Source organism: Daphnia magna, linkage group LG9, assembly GCF_020631705.1.
Source record: "Daphnia magna isolate NIES linkage group LG9, ASM2063170v1.1, whole genome shotgun sequence".
Classification (NCBI taxonomy): Eukaryota; Metazoa; Arthropoda; class Branchiopoda; order Diplostraca; family Daphniidae; genus Daphnia; species Daphnia magna.
The window spans coordinates 8,740,548-8,759,713 of record NC_059190.1 but is presented as its reverse complement, the minus strand read 5'-3'; the positions used below and the strand labels follow the sequence as shown (position 1 = coordinate 8,759,713).

Below are 19,166 nucleotides of genomic sequence, written 5' to 3'. Positions count from 1 at the left end.
GTGGGTTGAGGACTGCAAAAGGGAACGGTCTCTTAAAAGTGTTGGAACGCAGTCAATGGAGCTGTTGAGAACAGTATCCAATAGCTGTGGTTTGAGGACTGCAAAAGGGAACGGTCTCTGAAGATTGTTGGAACACAGTCAATGGAGCTGGAGAAAACAAAATGAATTGGGGCTTGTTTGAGGGATGCAAAAGGGAATGGTCTCTCAAAGGTGTTGGAATGCAGTGAAAGAAGCTCATCAGAATACAATGAATTGGTGGTTGTTTGAGGGATGCAAAAGGGAACGGTCTCTTAAAAGTGTTGGAACGCAGTCAGTGGAGCAGTTGTGAACAAAATGCAATTATGGTTGTTTGAGAGGTGAAAAAGGGAACGGTCTCTTAAAAGTGTTGGAACACAGTCAGGGGAGCTGTTGAGAACAGTATCCAATAGTTGTTGGTTGAGGGATGCAAAAGGGAACGGTCTCTTAAAAGTGTTGGAAACCTGTAAATGGAGCTGTTGAGAACAAAATGCAATGATGGTTGTTTGAGAGGTGATAAAGGGAACGGTCTCTTAAAAGTTGTTGAACGCAGCCTACAGAGGTGGTGGAACCAAAATCAATTGGGGTTTGTTTTAAGGATGCAAAGTGGAACGGTTTCTGAAAGTTGATGGAATGCAGTCAACTGATCTGGTGAAAAACCAGGAATTGGGGCCTGTTTGAGGGTTGCAATAAAGAACGTTCTCTGAAGTGTGGTGAATTCAAGTCAATGGAGCTGGTGAAGACACAGTAAATTGGAGCTTGCTTGAGGGATGCAAAATGGAATGGTCTCTAAAAAGTGTTGGAATGCAATCAATAGACCTGGTGAAAACAATGAATTGGGGCTTGTTTGGGGGGTTGCAAAAGGGAACGGTCTCTGAAAAGTGTTGGAATGTAGTCAACACAGCTGGTGAAAACAAAATGAAATAAGGCTTGTTTGAAGAATGTGAAAGGGAACGTTGTCTAAAGGGTGTTGGAATACAGTCCATGGGGCTGATGAAAACACAATGAATTGGGGCTTGGTAGAGGATGCAAAAGGGAACGGTCCCATAAGGTGGAGTTAGGGACACAGCAAATGGAGCTGTCAACCAAAACAGTGAATTGGTGGTTGTTTCAAAGCTGTCAAATGGAACGGTCTCATGAGGGAGTTTTGAAACACAGACAATGACAACAACAGGCAATGAAAACAATGAATTGTTGGTTGTTTTGGGGCTGCAGTCTCTTCAAATTAGAACGTTACCAACGGACCTGTTGGAAAATAATTGTTAATTGGTAGTGTAATTGGTTATTCAGCGTGTATATAATCTTATTACCGTTGACGTGAAGGCTGTGTGCTGGGCCAAGGCCTACTTAATGGTTAAGGCCTGTAAACATGTATCTACTGCCATGAAGGCGACAGGTGTAGCCAGAATTCCTATCCCTGCCCCTGTGAGAGCCAATAAGACGAAAAAGGGAGGCGAAGACTTCGCCATCTGGCGTTCAGAATCGAACTCGTTGAAAAATAAATATTGAGGCATGAAATGAAAAAATAAGCAAAAAATTAAGGGAAATTAGTTATGAAACGGATATATTTTTTACATGCATAACAATCAAATAAATATCATTCGTTCTATTTTCGAACCTGTCGAATGTACAAAAATCTTGTTTCAGCGTGTGTTCACGACTTAAACGGAAATAAAAAAGGCAGGGAACTGTTATTAGGGGTTGAGAATGGAATCAAAGAACGGTGTTAGAAGCTATTAGATGCACGGTAATTCCTCGATGCGCCTTAAATGTGATGCGGTACCCGACAAGTGGAAAAACAAACCAACGCGTAATTTTGTTATATGTTTAAAGCAGAAAATGTATTGTTCTCATTAAAAATTGTTACATTTAAAAATAAAAAATAAAATGTTAATAAACGTAACAGACATTCTGAACACTGTAAAGCTATATACGATCACCGGGACGTTCTACGATTGATGAGATGTTTTTTATCTCCTTCGGAACAGATCTCTGTACGGGAAAGTAGATCGAATAAAATCCGTGACTTCTTCATCTATCAATCACAATTGACATGGGTAAAAATTGGACGAATTCTAATGTCTGTGTCCAGCAAAGCTTCTGTAAGGCTACAATCTAGGAGAGAGAACATTGCTGAAATTAACGCATGCAACGTACAATTCGATAAAAGATTTTGATTTAATACCTGGCGACAAACGACTTTCCTAGGTCTTGTAATTCTGTACGAGAATCGCATTCCCTTGGCCAGTAAATTGAAATTTTCTCTGTCTTCGTTTACTCTTCCTGATTTTTCCTTGCAACATTCCCGTTCATAACAACCATTTTGGTCCCATTTCTGAAAATAAATTATATTTATAACTCACTATGAATATTTATATTACCGCATCATCTTTTCTTTCTTGCAGATGAAGATCCCGAGCTGAATAACTCAAACAAACGCCGTCTTCTTCCACATATTCAGCAAGCAGCAACGTTCACTCCAAATATGAATGCGGCCAAAGACAGAATCCTCCTGTTGCCAATCCGTCGGCTTCTACCATCGGCACCGCATGAAGCAGCTCTTTCGCCAAGAACACGTCCAGTAGTATGCCGAAGAATAAACTTTTCGGAAGATAAATTAAAGAATGTCGATTGCTTAGACAATTCAGGCATGGACAATCAGGATCAGCCAATTTAATTGCTGAGAAGAGAGAGGGCACTACTCAATATTATTTCAAAACTTAAAATCTCATAAACAACATTACCTCTATTGTTTTTTACAGACTGTGGTGGCCTTGTCTATCCCACAGTTGAGTTTGTGTCAAGGCTGTGGACGGTGTATCTATTTGTAAAGGACTGCCTTCGACAGATGTCAAGCTCGACTTTCATGTTGAAGGGCCTTGTTGAATTCCTTCTGCCCCATCTGGAGACATGTAACACTTTTCTCTGTGAAATCGCTCGTCCTGGTGAAAATAACAAAGCATTCATAGAAGTCATTTTGAGAAAATTTTTAAAACCAATTTTGTCTAACAAGAGAAAGCTGCATTTAAGTTTAAATAGGAAGACCAATACCTTTGATCCAGCCAATAAGGAACGTAGGGCCAGAACACTGAAACAATAAATGAAACTCAAATTCTACAGCATTTTCTATTTCTTAAATTTAAATAACAAAAATGCTTACCATTGTTTGGCTGAAGACGTCAAACGCTAGTCCCAACCCCCATTTTCTTTCTACCTTCCCATCCTTACGAGGTGGCATTTTTGAACGCCAGACGGCGAAGTCTTCGCCTCCTTTTTTCTTCTGATTGGCTCTTGACTGGGGAAAGGATAGGGAATTTTGCAAATCCTCTCGCCGTCATAGGGGAACATTCAAGTTTACAGGCCTTAACCATTAAGTAGGCCTTGGCTGGGCATATGGTTGACGTCGGCCATTATGGTGGAGTCTGGGTAGATGAAATGCGGAGTGCGGTGTGGGGAATAGCTACAGTGTAGAAAAGCGGAAAGAGGGAAAAGGTTAAGCCTTACTGGCGGCAGGTCGAACCCTTTTCAGGTAGTCGAACCTTTTCGCAGGTAGAAAAAAAGACACGTGACGGCAGTTGGACCAATGGCAAAAGGGACGGCAAAGTAAAAGGAAAAGTTAAGCCTAGCTGGCGGCAGTTCGAACCTTTTGCAGGTAGTCGAACCTTTTTGCAGGTAGAAAAAAAGCACGTGACGCCGTCCAACCAATGGCAGCGTGCGCCTACACGACCTTGAACGGACAAACACACAGACAGATTCACAAACAAACTCCGCCCCCAAACTACCCTTGGGTTTTTATAAAGGTACTAGTATACGGCGGCCCGTCCCAGGACGGTAATAGGTGAAGTCTAGTATTTAGTCGGACTTTTGCTTAAGCCCCTTAATCCACTAAAAAACCCTTAATCCACTTAAAGCCCCTTAATCCACTTAAAGCTTCCTAATCCATGTTAAGCTGTTGAATCTACGTAGAGCCCCTTAGTCAACTTTCAACCTATTAATCCACTTAAAGGCCCTTTAATCCATGTTAAGCCGCTGAATCCTTGTAAAGAAACTTAATCTTCTTACCAACTTAATTATCCACTTGTATCCTCTTAATCTACGGTTAGCCGATAAATCTACTCACAATTTATTAATCCACTTTAAGCCGCTTAATCCACGCATTGTGAAGTCGTTCCACTCAACCACGTAACAAACCATGGAGGAAAAACAAATCACGGTTGAGTGCACTTGGGAACTGCCTCCAAGGCTATGTTACTTACTTGGTCTTTAACTTGCAGATTTTGTGCTTTACCAATGCCCGTCCCCTGCCCGTCGTTTCCAACCTGTCCGTTGTTTCCGCCCTCCCCGCGGATCTCGCCCTGTCCGCGGGTCTACACCTTCCCGCCGTTTTCCCCAGTTCGTCTTTTTACCCGCCCTGTCCGCGGAAATTGGAAAGAAAAAGGTTAAGCCTAGCCGGCGGCAGTTCGAACCCTTTTCAAGTAGTCGACCTTTTTCCAGGCAGAAAAAAGTTACGTGAACCCTCTCGAACCGATGGAAGCGCGCGCACTGTAACAAAAGGGAACAATCTCTTGATGGTGTTGAAACGCAGTTAATTGAGCTGTTAAGAAAAAAATGCAATGGTGGTTCTTTGAGGGATGAAAAAAGGAAATAGAGTCTAAAGGTTGTTGGAACGAAGTCAATAGACATATTAAGAAAACATGAATTGGTGCTTGTTTGAAGGATGCAAAAGAGAACAATCTCTAAAGGAGTTGTAAGAACTCAATGAATTGGTGGTTGTTTAAGGGATGCAAAAGGGAAAGGTCTCTCAAGTATGTTGGAGTGCAGTAAATGGATTTGTTGAGAACACAAATAATAGGTGGTTCTTTGAGGGATGCAAAAGGAAACAGTCTCAATGGTGTTGGAATGCAGTCAAAGGAGCTGTCCAAATACCATGAATTGGTACTCGTTTAGAACCGCAAAAAGGAATGATCTCTTAATTAGTTGTAAGAATTCAATGAATTGGTGGTTGTTTGAGGGATGCAAAAAGGAACAGTCTATGAAAAGTTCTGGAACGCAGTAAATGGAGCTGTTGAGAACAAAATGAATTTGTGCTTGTTTTAAGAGATGAAAAATGGAACGGTCTCTTAATATTAATGAATAGCAGTCAAAAGAGCTGTCGAGAACACAATGTAATAGTCGTTATTTGAGTACTGAAAAAGGAAATGGTTTCTTCAAAGTGTTGAAACACAGTCAGTGGAGATGTTGAGAACCAAATGCAGTGGTGGTTGTTTGAGGAATGCAAATGGAAACGGTCTCTTAAAAGTGTTGGAACGCAGTCAGTGGAGCTGTTGGGAATACCATGAATTGTTGCTTGGTTTAAGGGATGCAAAAGGGAACGGTCTCTTAAAGGTGGTGGAACGCAGTTATTTGAGCTGTTGAGGACAAAGAATAGGTGGTTTTTGAGGGATGCAAAAGGGAACGTTTTCAAAGGTGTTGGAATGCAATCAAAGAAGATGTCCAAACACAATGAATGGGTGGTTGTTTGAGGGGTGCAAAAGGGAACGGTCTCTTAAAAGTGTTGGAACGCAGTCAGGAGAGCTGTTGAGAACAGTATCCAAAAGCTGTTGTTTGAGGGATGAAAAAGGGAACGGTCTCTTAAAAGTGTTGGAACGCAGTCAGTGGAGCTGTTGAATACAGTATGCAGTGGTGACTGTTTTAGGGGTGCAAAAGGGAAGGGTCGCTTAAAAGTGTTGGAACACAGTCAGAGGAGCTGTTAAGAACGAAATGAAGTGGTGGTTGTTTTAGGGGTGCAAAAGGGAACAGTCTCTGAAATGGGCTGCAATGAAGCAAAAGGGGCTGTTGAGAAACCAAGGAATTGGTGGTTGTTTGAGGGATGCAAAAGGGAACAGTCTCTCAAAGGTGATGGATACAGTCAATGGAGCTGGTGAACACATAATATATTGAGGCTTGTTTGAGGGATGCAAATGGGAATGGTCTCTTAAGGGTGCTGGAAAGCAGTCAAAGGAGCTGTTGAGAACGTAAAGAATGGGTAATTGTTGAGTGATGCAAAAGGGAACTTTAACAGTCCCTCAAAGGTGTTGGAATGCAGTCAAGGAAGCTGTGAACAACACAATGAATTGATGGCTGTTTGAGTGATGCAAAAGGGAACGGTCTCTGAAGATTGTTGGAACAAAGTCAAGGGAGCTGGTGAAAACAAAAGGAATGGGGGCTTGTTTGAGGGATGCAAAAGGGAACAGTCCCTGAAAAGTTCTGGAACGCAGATAATGGGGCTGTTGACAACCCAAGGCATTGGTTGTTGTTTGAGGGATACAAAAGGGAACGGTCTCTCAATGGTGGTGGAACGCAGTCAATTGAGCTGTTGAGCACTTAGAACTGGTGGTTGTTTGAGGGCTGAAAAAGGGAACGATCTCTCAAGTATGCTGGAACACAGTCAATGGGGCTTTTGAAAACTCAAAGAATAGATAGTTGTTTGTGGGATGATAAGGGGAACGGTCTATCAAGATTGTTGGAACACAGTCAAGGTAGCTGGTGAAAACAAAAGGAATTTGGGCTATTTTGAGGGATGCAAAAGGCAACGGTCTCTCAAAGGTGATGGAATGCAGGCAATGGAGCTAATCAGAATACAATGAATTGGTGTTTGTATTAGGGATGCAAAAGGGAACGGTCTTTAAAGAGTGTTGCAAAGCAGTCAATGGAGCTAATGAGAACACAATGATAAGATGTTTGTTTGAGGGATGCAAAAGGGAACGGTCTCTGAAGGTTGGTGAAAAGCAGTCAAGGGAGCTGTTAAAATACATGGTAATGTTGGTTGTTTCAGGGAAGCAAAAGAGAACGGTCTCTTAATTTTGTTGAAACGCAGTCAAAAGAGCTGTCCAGAACTCAGAATTGGTGGTTGTTTGAGGGGTGGAAAAGGGAACTGTCTCTTAATAATTTTGGAACACAGTAAAAGGAGCGGTCAAGAACACAAAGTTATAGTGGTTGTTTAAGGGCTGCAATAGGGAACGGTCTCTTAAGGAGTTGTAAGAACTCAATGAATTGGTGGTTGTTTGAGAGCTGCAAAAGGGAACAGTCTCTAAAGGATATTCAAAAGCAGTCAAAGGAGCTGTTGAAAACACAATGAATTGGGGCTTGTTTAAGGACTCAAAGGGGAACGGTCTCTGAAACGTGTTGAAATGCAGTCAATGGAGCTGGTGAAGACAAAAAAATGGGGTTTGTTTGTGGGATGCAAAAGGGAACGGTTTCTTAAAATTGTTGGAACTCAGTCAGGGGAGCTGTTGAAAACAGTGTGCAATAGTGGTTGTTTGAGGGCTGCAAAAAGGAACGGTCTTCTAAAAGTGTTGGAACGCTGTCAGTGGAGCTGTTGAGAACAAAATGCAAGATTGTTGTTTGAGAGGTGCAAAAGGGAACGGTCTCTTAAATCAGCAGCAGTCGGGGTAGCTTTTGAGAACAGTATCTAATAGCTGTGGTTTGAGGGCTGCAATAGGGAACTGTCTCTTAAAAATGCTGGAATGCAGTCAGTGGGGCTGTTGAGGACAGTAGGCAATAGTGATTGTTAGAGTGCTGCAAAAGGGAGCGGTCTCTTAAAAGTGTTGGAACACAGTCAGTGGAGCTGTTGAGAACAGTATACAATAATTGTTGAGGGCTGCTAAAGGGAACGATCTCTTCAAAGTCTTGGAACACAGTCAGGAGAGCTGTTGAGAACAGTATGCAATACTGGTTGTTTGAGGCATGCAAAAGGGAACGGTCTAATAAGGGTGTTGGAGACAGTCAATGGAGCTGGTGAAAACACAATGAATTGAGGCTTGTTTGAGGGATGCAAATGGGAACTGTCCATCAAAGGTGTTGGAATGCAGTTTAGGAAGCTGTGAACAACACAATGAATTGTTGGCTGTTTGAGTGATTCAAAAGGGAATATTCTCTGAAGATTGTTGGAACACAGTCAAAGGGGCTGGTGAAAACAAAAGGAATGGGGTCTTGTTTGAGTGATGCAAAAGGGAACGGTCTCTCAAAGGTGTTGGAAAGCAGTTAATGGAGCTAATCAGAATACAATGAGTTGGTGGTTTTTTGAGGGATAAAAAAAAGAACAGCCTCTTAAAAGTGCTGGAATGCAGTCAAAGGGGCCGTCAAGAACACAATGAATTGGTGGTTGGTTGAGTGACGCAAAAGGAGACAATCTCTTAGGGGTAGCAGTCAATGGAGCTGGTGAAAACACAATGAATTGGGGCTTGTTTAAAGGATTTAAAAGGGAACGGTCTCTGAAAACTGCTGGAACGCAGCCAATGGGGCTGTTGAGAACCCAAGGAGTTGGTTGTTGTTTGAGGGATGCAAAAGGGAACGGTCTCTAAAGGGTTGTGAAACACAATCAATAGAGCTGTTATGAATACAAAGTAATGGTGGGGGTTCGAGGGACGCAAAAGGGAAAGGTCTCTTAAAGGTGTTGGATTGCAGCCAAATGAGCTGTTGAATATTAATACTGTAATGGTGGATATTGGAGGAAAGGAAAAGGGAACGGTTTCTTAAGAGTGTTGGAAAGCAGTCAATGGAGCTGTTAAAAACAAAATGAATAGGTACTTGTTTGAGGGATGCAAAAGGGAACGGTCTCTAAATTAGTTGTAAGTAGTCAATGAATTGGTGGTTGTTTTAGGGAAACAGAATGGAACGGTCTCTGAAAGGTGTTGGAACACAGGCAACGTAGCTGGTGGGAATACAATGAGATGGTGCTTGTTTTAAAGAATGCAAAAGGGAACGGCCTCTTATGGGTGTTGGAATGCAGTCAAAGGAGCTGTCCAGAACACAAAGTAACAGTGGTTATTTGAGGGAAGCAAAGGAAACGGTCTCTCATGGTTGGGGGCACACAGTCAATGGAGCTGTCAAGAACACAAAGTTATACTGGTTGTTTAAGGGCTGCAAAAGGGAACGGTCTCTTAAAATTGATGGAATGCTTTCAGTGGAGCTGTTGAGAACAAAATGCATGGTGGTTGTTTAAGAGGTGCAAAAGGGAATGGTCTCTTAAAATTGTTGGTTAGCAGTTAGTGGAGCTGTTGAGAACACTAAGCAATAGTAGTTGTTTGAGGGCTACAAAAAGGACAATCTCTTAAAAGTGCTGCAATGCAGCAAAAGAAGCTGTTGAGAACCCAGGGAATTGATGGTTGTTTGAGAGATGCAAAAGGGAACGGTCTCTGTAAATTGCCAAGCCAAAGGGGCTGTTGAGAACCCAAGGAATTTGTGGTTGTTTCAGGAAAGCAAAAGGGAACGATCTCTTAAAAGTGTTGGAATGCAGTCAGGGGAGCTGATGAGAACAGTATCCAATAGCTGTGGTCTGAGAACTGCAAAAGGGAACGGTCTCTTAAAAGTGTTGGAACGCAGTCAGTCGAGCTGTTGAGAACAGTATCCAATAGTGGTTGTTTAAGGGCTGCAAAAGGGAACGGCCACTTAAAGTGTTCGAACACAGCCAGTGGAGCTGTTGAGAACAAAATTAAGGGATGGTTGTTTGAGGGGGGCAAAAGAAAAGGTCTCTGAAAAGTGTTGGAACGCGGTCAGTGGAGCTGTTGAGAACAAAATGAAGTGGTGGTTGTTTGAAAGGGTGCAAAAGGGAACAGTCTCTTTAGAGAGTTGGAAAGCACTCAATGGAGCTATTGAAAACACAATAAATTGGGGCTTGTTTGAGGGATTCAAAAGGGAACGGTCCCTGAAAAGTGCTGGAACGCAGAAAATGGGGCTGTTGACAACCAACGGCAATGGTTGTTGTTTGAGGGATACAAAAGGGAACAGTCTCTCAATGGTGTTGGAACGCAGTCAATTGAGGTGTTGAGGACAAAGAACTGGTGGTTGTTTTAGGGCTGAAAAAGGGAACAGTCTCTCAAAGGGGTTGGAACGAAGTCAATGGGTCTTTTGAAAACTCAAAGAATAGGTTGTTGTTTGAGGGATGCAAAAGGGAACGGTCTCTGAAAGGTTTTGGTAGGCAGTCAAAGCTGTCAACAACAAAATGAATTGGTGGTTGTTTAAGGGATGCAAAAGGGAACAGTCTCTGAAGATTGTTGGAACACAGTCAAAGCAGCTGGTGAAAACAAAATGAATTGGGGCTTGTTTAAAGGATGCAAAAAAGAACGGTCTCTCAATGATGTTGGAATGCAGTCAATGGAGCTAATCAGAATACAATGCATTGGTGGGTGTTTGAGGGATGCAAAAATGAACGGTCTCTGAAGGGTGGTGAAAAGCAGTCAAGAGAGCTGTTAGGAATACATTGTAATGTTGGTTGTTTTAGGGAAGCAAAAGGGAACGGTCTCTTAATTTGGTTGGAACGCAGTCAAAGGAGCTGTCCAGAACACAAATTAATAGAGGTTGTTTGAGGGGTGCAAAAGGAAACAGACTCTTAAATTTGTTGGAATGCTGTCAATGGAGATGTTAAGAAAACATAGATAATGTGGTTGTTTGAAGGGTGCAAGTGGGAACGGTCTCTGAAGGGTGGTGAAAAGCAGTCAAAGGAGCTGTTAGGAATACATTGTAATGTTGGTTGTGTGAGGGAAACAAAAGGAGATGTTGAGAACATAAAGAATGGGTGATTGTTGAGTGATGCAAAAGGGAACGGTCCCTCAAAGGTTTTGGAATGCAGTCAAGGAAGCTGTGAACAACACAATGAATTGGTGGCTGTTTGAGTGATGCAAAAGGGAACGGTCTCGTCCCCTTTTGAAGGAGACACGAACAAAGTCAAGGGAGCTGGTGAAAACAAAAGGAATGGGGGCTTGTTTGAGGGATGGAAAAGGGAACGGTCCCTGAAAAGTGCTGGAACGCAGATAATAGGGCTGTTGACAACCCAAGGCATTGGTTGTTGTTTGAGGGATACAAAAGGGAACGGTCTCTCAATGGTGTTGGAACGCAGTCAATTGAGCTGTTGAGCACTAAGAACTGGTGGTTGTTTGAGGGCTGAAAAAGGGAACGGTCTCTCAAGTATGCTGGAACACAGTCAATGGGGCTTTTGAAAACTCAAAGAATAGATAGTTGTTTGTGGGATGCAAAAGGGAACGGTCTATCAAGATTGTTGGAACACAGTCAAGGTAGCTGGTGAAAACAAAAGGAATTTGGGCTATTTTGAGGGATGAAAAAGGCAACGGTCTCTCAAAGGTGATTGAATGCAGAATGGAATGGAATGGAGCTAATCAGAATACAATGAATTGGTGTTTGTATTAGGGATGCAAAAGGGAACGGTCTTTAAAGAGTGTTGCAAAGCAGTCAATGGAGCTAATGAGAACACAATGATGAGATGGTTGTTTGAGGGATGCAAAAGGAAACGGTCTCTGAAGGTTGGTGAAAAGCAGTCAAGGGAGCTGTCAAAATACTTGGTAATGTTGGTTGTTTCAGGGAAGCAAAAGAGAACGGTCTCTTAATTTTGTTGAAACGCAGTCAAAGGAGCTGTCCAGAACTCAGAATTGGTGGTTGTTTGAGGGATGGAAAAGGGAACGGTCTCTTAATAATTTTGGAACACAGTAAAAGGAGCTGTCCAGAACACAGAGTTATAGTGGTTGTTTGAGGGCTGCAATAGGGAACGGTCTCTTAAAAGTGTTGGAACGCAGTCAGTGGAGCTGTTGAGAACAAAATGCAGTGATGGTTGATTAGGGGTGCAAAAGGGAACGATCTCTTAAAAGTGTTGGAACGCAGTCAGTGGAGCTGTTGGGAATACCATGAATTGTTGCTTGGTTTAAAGGTGCAAAAGGGAACGGTCTCTTAAAAGTGTTGGAACGCAGTCAGGAGAGCTGTTGAGAACAGTCTCCAAAAGCTGTTGTTTCATGGCTGAAAAAGGGAACGGTCTCTTAAAAGTGATGGATAGCAATCAGTGGAGCTGTTGAAAACAGTATGCAGTGGTAACTGATTTAGGGGTGCAAAAGGGAACGGTCTCTTAAAAGTGTTGGAACGCAGTCAGTGGAGCTGTTGGGAACAAAATGAAGTGGTGGTTGTTTGAGGGGTGCAAAAGGGAACAGTCTCTGAAATGGGCTTCAATGCAGCAAAAGGGGCTGTTGAGAAGCCAAGGAATTGGTGGTTGTTTGAGGGATGCAATAGGGAACGGTCCCTCAAAGGGGTTGGAGTGCAGTCAAGGAAGCTGCAAACAACACAATTAATTGGTGGCTGTTTGAATGATGCAAAAAGGGAACGGTCTCTGAAGATTGTTGGAATACAGTCAATGGAGCATGATAAAATAAAATGAATGGGGGCTTGTTTGTGGGATGCAAAAGGGAACGGTCTCTTAAAAATGTTGGAACGCAGTCAGTGGAGCTGTTGGGAACAAAATGCAGTGGTTGTTGTTTGAGGGGTGCAAAAGGCAATGGTTTCTGAAATTAATTGGAATGCAGTCAATGAAGCTGTAAAAAAAAACAAAGAATATGTGGTTATTTGAAGGATGCAAAAGGGAACGACCTCTGAAATTTGTTGGAATGCAGTCAAAGGAGCTGAAAAAGACAATGAATTGGTAGCTTTAGTAGAAGGATGCAAAAAACAGTCGATTACAGTTGGTTATTGTATACGCAATTGCTTGAAATTAGTGAATTGTAATAGTTGACGGCGTAGAAAAATGTACGTATGATGTCGGCCATGTTGGAAAAGCCGTGTAAATTAATTTGCGGAATGCAGGGTTGGGATTAGCTACAGCAAAAACCACGTGACCCGCATTCAACCAATGGCAGCGTGCGCCTACACAAAATTCTCGGACAAACAGACAGATACACAAACAAATCCCGCCCACAAATACCCCATTCGCTTTTATATAGATAGGAGAAGTAGAAAAACTCAGGGTAAAACAGTGTATTCACATTGAAAACAAGTATATTTGATGCAGTATACATATATAAGTAAAAACTCATGGTATAACAGTGTATTCACATTGAATACAAGTATATTTGATGCAGTTTACATATAGAAGTAAAAACTCATGGTATAACAGTGTATTCACATTGAATACAATTATATTTGATGCAGTATACATATAGAAGTAAAAACTCATGGTATAACAGTGTATTCACATTGAATACAAGTATATTTGATGCTGTTTACATATAGAAGTAAAAACTCATGGAATAACAGTGTATTCACATTGAATACAAGTATATTCCATGCAGTTTACATATAGAAGTAAAAATTCATGGTATAACAGTGTATTCACATTGAATACAAGTATATTTGATCCAGTATACATATAGAAGTAAAAACTTATGGTATAACAGTGTATTCACATTGAATAAAAGTATATTTGATGCTGTTTAAATATAGAAGTAAAAACTCATGGTATAACAGTGTATTCACATTGAATACAAGTATATTTGATGCAGTTTACATATACAAGTAAAAACTCATGGTATAACAGTGTATTTACATTGAATACAAGTATATTTGATGCAGTATACATATAGAAGTAAAGACTCAGGGTAGAACAGTGTATTCACATTGAATACAAGTATATTTGATGCAGTATACATATAGAAGTAAAAACTCTTGGTATAACAGTGTATTCACATTGAATACAAGTATATTTGATGCAGTTTACATATAGAAGTAAAAACTCATGGTATAACAGTGTATTCACATTGAATACAAATATATTTGATCCTGTTTACATATAGAAGTAGAAACTCATGGTATAACAGTGTATTCACATTGAATAAAAGTATATTCCATGCAGTTGTTATATAGAAGTAAAAACTCAGGGTAAAACAGTGTATTCACATTGAATACAAGTATATTTGATGCAGTATACATATAGAAGTAAAAACTCATGGTATAACAGTGTATTCACATTGAATACAAGTATATTTGATGCAGTTTACATATAGAAGTAAAAACTCATGGTATAACAGTGTATTCACATTTAATACAAGTATATTTGATGCAGTATACATATAGAAGTAAAAACTCATGGTATAACAGTGTATTCACATTGAATACAAGTATATTTGATGCTGTTTACATATAGAAGTAAAAACTCATGGTATAACAGTGTATTCACATTGAATACAAGTATATTCCATGCAGTTTACATATAGAATTAAAAACTCATGGTATAACAGTGTATTCACATTGAATACAAGTATATTTGTTCCTGTTTACATATAGAAGTAGAAACTCATGGTATAACAGTGTATTCACATTGAATACAAGTATATTCCATGCAGTTTTTATATAGAAGTAAAAACTCAGGGTATAACAGTGTATTCACGTTGAATACAAGTATATTTGATGCAGTATACATATAGAAGTAGAAACTCGTGGTATAACAGTGTATTCACATTGAATACAAGTATATTTGATGCTGTTTACATATAGAAGTAAAAACTCATGGTATAACAGTGTATTCACATTGACTTCAAGTATATTCCATGCCGTTTGCGTATAGAAGTAAAAACTCATGGTATAACAGTGTATTCACATTGAATACAAGTATATTTGATGCAGTATACATATAGAAGTAGAAACTCGTGGTATGACAGTGTATTCACATTGAATACAAGTATATTTGATGCTGTTTACATATAGAAGTAAAAACTCATGGTATAACAGTGTATTCACATTGAATACAAGTATATTCCATGCAGTTTACATATAAAAGTAAAAACTCATGGTATTACAGTGTATTCACATTGAATACAAGTATATTTGATGCTGTTTACATATAGAAGTAGAAACTCATGGTATAACAGTGTATTCACATTGAATACAAGTATATTCCATGCAGTTTTTATATAGAAGTAAAAACTCAGGGTATAACAGTGTATTCACATTGAATACAAGTATATTTGATGCAGTATACATATAGAAGTAAAAACTCATGGTATAACAGTGTATTCACATTGAATACAAGTATATTTGATGCAGTTTACATATAGAAGTAAAAACTAATAATATAACAGTGTACTCACATTGAATACAAGTATATTTGATGCTTTTTACATATAGAAGTAAAAACTCATGGTATAACAGTGTATTCACATTGAATACAAGTATATTTGATGCAGTATACATATAGAAGTAAAAACTCATGGTATAACAGTGTTTTCACATTGAATACAAGTATATTTGATCCTGTTTACATATAGAAGTAAAAACTCATGGTATAACAGTGTATTCACATTCAATACAAGTATATTCCATGCAGTTTACATGTAGAAGTAAAAACTCATGGTATAACAGTGTATTTACATTGAATACAAGTATATTCCATGCCGTTTACGTATAGAAGTAAAAACTCATGGTATAACAGTGTATTCACATTGAATACAAGTATATTTGATGCAGTATACATATAGAAGTAGAAATTCGTGGTATGACAGTGTATTCACATTGAATACAAGTATATTTGATGTTGTTTACATATAGAAGTAAAAACTCATGGTATAACAGTGTATTCACATTGAATACAAGTATATTCCATGCAGTTTACATATAAAAGTAAAAACTCGTGGTATTACAGTGTATTCACATTGAATACAAGTATATTTGATGCTGTTTACATATAGAAGTAAAAACTCATGGTATAACAGTGTATTCACATTGAATACAAGTATATTCCATGCAATTTTTATATAGAAGTAAAAACTCAGGGTATAACAGTGTATTCACATTGAATACAAGTATATTTGATGCAGTATACATATAGAAGTAAAAACTTATGGTATGACAGTGTATTCACATTGAATACAAGTATATTTGATGCAGTTTACATATAGAAGTAAAAACTCATGGTATAACAGTGTATTCACATTGAATACAAGTATATTTGATGCTGTTTACATATAGAAGTAAAAACTCATAGTATAACAGTGTATTCACATTGAATACAAGTATATTTGATGCAGTATACATATAGAAGTAAAAACTCATGGTATAACAGTGTATTCACATTGAATACAAGTATATTTGATGCAGTATACATATAGAAGTAAAAACTCATGGTATAACAGTTGTAATAGTTTCTAGACTGTGTATTTGCCAGTAAACTAACTCTACTTAAGACGATACAACCATGTGCTTATATACCAAAAGATTGAAGGTTAAGAAGGGAGGGGTTTACAATAACTTTTACTTTTATCATTAACTATTATCCGCAGGGAAGGTTGCATTCGTGACGACCTTCTTGCTGGGTGGGGCTGCTGTTGCTAGGAGGAGTTGCTGCGGTCTATTACATTCCTTCCCCCCTTCGGCAAGAAGAAATTGGTCCTTCAATTTTTTCCCTTTGTCTTCTGATTTCTTCTTCTCCTTACTTCTCTTCGGCATGTGGCTTGGCAATGGTTAGGTGAAAACTTGTTTTTACCCGTCACCTACTTTCTTTCCTTCACCGTTATTCTTGTTTGTTGGGCTACAGTATGAGGCACAAAATACAAGATATGTTTTCTATACCGTTATTCATTGTCTTTATGCTAATAAAGTGTTAGTTAATAATTGATGGTCTACGTTCCTTTTTACTGGAATGCTACTACAGATTTCAATCATTTTTTTTTTCTTGTATGCTTTTCTTCTCTTCTCTTCTTTTAGTTTTTTCTTGCCGTTCTTTCACGTCGGTTTTTGGTTTTCTGTCGTTCGTTGTCGTTTCGTGTCATTTGTTTTGAGTTTTTAAAATGGAGGTTGACTCTTTACAATTTTTGTTGCGCCATCGGGGCAATTTTGATGATGTTTTGCATCTGATGGGGGTGTTGTTGTTTTCTTCGCCGTCTCGTTTCTTTGCTCGATTTCGACCCGAGGACAACGAATTGGTAGTGCAGTTGCTGTTGTTTTCACTACTCAATAATCCCTGTGCTCCTTCCTCTGCTTGCGATTTTGGCTTTCAGCGAGTTTGGATCGGTGATTATTACTACGTGTGAGTTGGTTTTCCTTTTCTTTCTTTTTTATGTTTCCGATTTTGTTCACGTTTTGTAATTATCTGTTTTTAGTCGATATCCTGGATATGCGAGATACCGCGATCTTTATCCTCAACATCTCGCTAGGTTGTTGTGGTGGTTGGAGTCAGGCAAGGATATTTTCTATCCCACTTCTCGGTCTGCGGTGTTTTTACCGGAATGCCTGCTGGAGGAATTCGAAAATTCTGTCTAATGAATGCAATTTTGTTGTCGTAATATTTTTGTTTTAGTGTGTTTGTTGTAGTAGTGGTAATAAACTTTTGTTGGTTCTTTTAATTTTTTTTTTTTTTTTTTTTTTAATTTTAGTTGTTTTTAGATTCAACTTCTGTTGAGCATCTGCAAAGGTCTTCCCATACCATTCCATAACCCACAACGTAAGTGCAAGTCGTGTGTTTTTCTGTGCATTTGCGAGCTTGATCGGATTCCCAGTTTTCTTCCATGACAGGATAAATATTACGTTGTTTCGGTGCGCTTGGTTGAGCTGGGCGTGATTGTGGGTCTTTCCATGGTAAGAGGTGTAGGAGCCGTCATTCTAGTGAACGGTTGCTCTATTATTTCTTCCGGTGGTTGAGTGCTTGAACTTGGGATCATTGAAGTTAATTCGTGCGCTTCTTCCGTATTAATTCCATATCGTCTTAATCTTCTAGCTTGTCGAATTTTTTCCATGATTCTTGTGAAAGGGTCACAAATGATCAATATGCGTAGGGATATGATGAATACAATGAATCCTGTTATAGATAGGATAAGAATTTTTAATGTGTCGAACCATGAGAACATGGTTCCTATCTGATTATCCTGTTTTTCTGACATCACTATGTCAGAAACAGATTTTGAATTTGATTCCTGCATTAGGCCCACTAGATCGTTTAGGATATTTAATTGTTCCATTTCCATTGTTTCATGCGCTGGATGGCTCTTCAGACTGTAGTCGAAATCATTCAGGTGCAACTCTTCGAACTCTGTGATAAGGTCTAAGTTCGGCATGTGAATGCTTGCTTTTTGTTTTACCCATTCTCCATCTGTTGAATTGTGTTCCCAGGTGTGATGGAATCCATTTAAATTTACCAAATGAGTTTTCCAAAAGCAATCGGAATATGGATGTATAGACCATCCATCTACTCCAATTGTGCAGTTTTTATCTTCATAGGTAAAGAATGGTTGAAATCCACATTTGGATTCTTTTGCGGAGATGAAAATCCGTTTGGTTTCACATTGTTGGAGCGTCATCGCTTGTCCGAAGCCTTGCAGTCTCGTACAGATGGGTAATCCGAGCGCTGAAGCAGCAAGAATTCCGTTACTTTGAGCTAAAATCACCGCTTGAGTTTTCTTTATCGTTGATAGTTGACAATATACGTCGCGGATTTCTTTTGCAAGTTTGTTTTCGTGTTCTGTTTCTATACTTATTTTATATTGCTCGTGCATTTTTGAAATTTCAAATTTAATTTTGTCACCGAATTCTTCTATATTTTGGGGTAGACCACTTTCTGTTTCATTTTTTATTGGTACCTCCGGTACTTGTTCTAGTGTTAAAGATTCTGCCTCGGGTATTTCTTGCTGAGATGTTTTTTTCAGTGTCCTCAATAATTTCCATTATTGCATCTTCCATACCGGTGTGATTTTTCGTAACTGGAGGATCTTCTATTTTTTCAGTTGTTGTGTTATTTGTTGTTGAATTGCTTATTACTTCAGTTGTTGTTGTCGTCGACATAGTTGTCGTTGATGGTAGTGTAGTGGACGTGGTTTCAGTTGTAGTTGATGGCAATGTAGGTTCAGTACTTGGAGTTGTAGGCCTAGTGGTTGTAGTTGTTGGCTCAGTAGTTGTAGTTGTAGCTGTTGTAGTTGTAGTTGTAGGCAGGGTGGTTGTAGTTGTAGGCTTATTTGTTGTAGTTGTAGGCGTAGTAGTTGTAGTCGTAGACTTTGTTGTTGTAGTTGTAGGCGTAGTAGTTGTAGTAGTAGGCTTATTTGTTGTAGTTGTAAGTTTTGTTGTTGTAGTTGTAGGCTTGGTTGTGGTAGTCGTAGGCTTAGTTGTGGTAGTCGTAGGCTTAGTTGTGGTAGTCGTTGGCTTAGTAGTTGTTGTAGGCCTAGTTGTCGGTGGTGTGCTTTTAACGGTCGTTTTCATGGCTGATGTGGCTATTGTTGTTTTCATTGTTGTTGTGATTAATTTTGTAGTCGGTTTCGCTGTCGTTGTGGTGCTGGAAGTAGATGAGATAGATTTTTGTGTGGTGGGCGTGGTTAAGTTTTCGTTGTTTGCTTTACTTTCTCTTTTGAGAAGAGGGGGTA

The 19,166-nt window shown here is 39.4% G+C and overlaps 1 long non-coding RNA gene across 1 annotated transcript; it reads right to left on the bottom strand.

The window, feature by feature from the left end:
* Positions 1-1,837: 1,837 nt before the first annotated feature.
* Positions 1,838-3,394, bottom strand: LOC116927845. The gene is made up of 5 exons (XR_006651188.1): positions 3,176-3,394; positions 3,067-3,103; positions 2,760-2,957; positions 2,201-2,695; positions 1,838-2,130 (listed from the first exon to the last, which is right to left on the bottom strand). It is a non-coding gene; the product is annotated as an uncharacterized LOC116927845 (long non-coding RNA).
* Between the last annotated feature and the right edge of the window lie 15,772 nt (positions 3,395-19,166).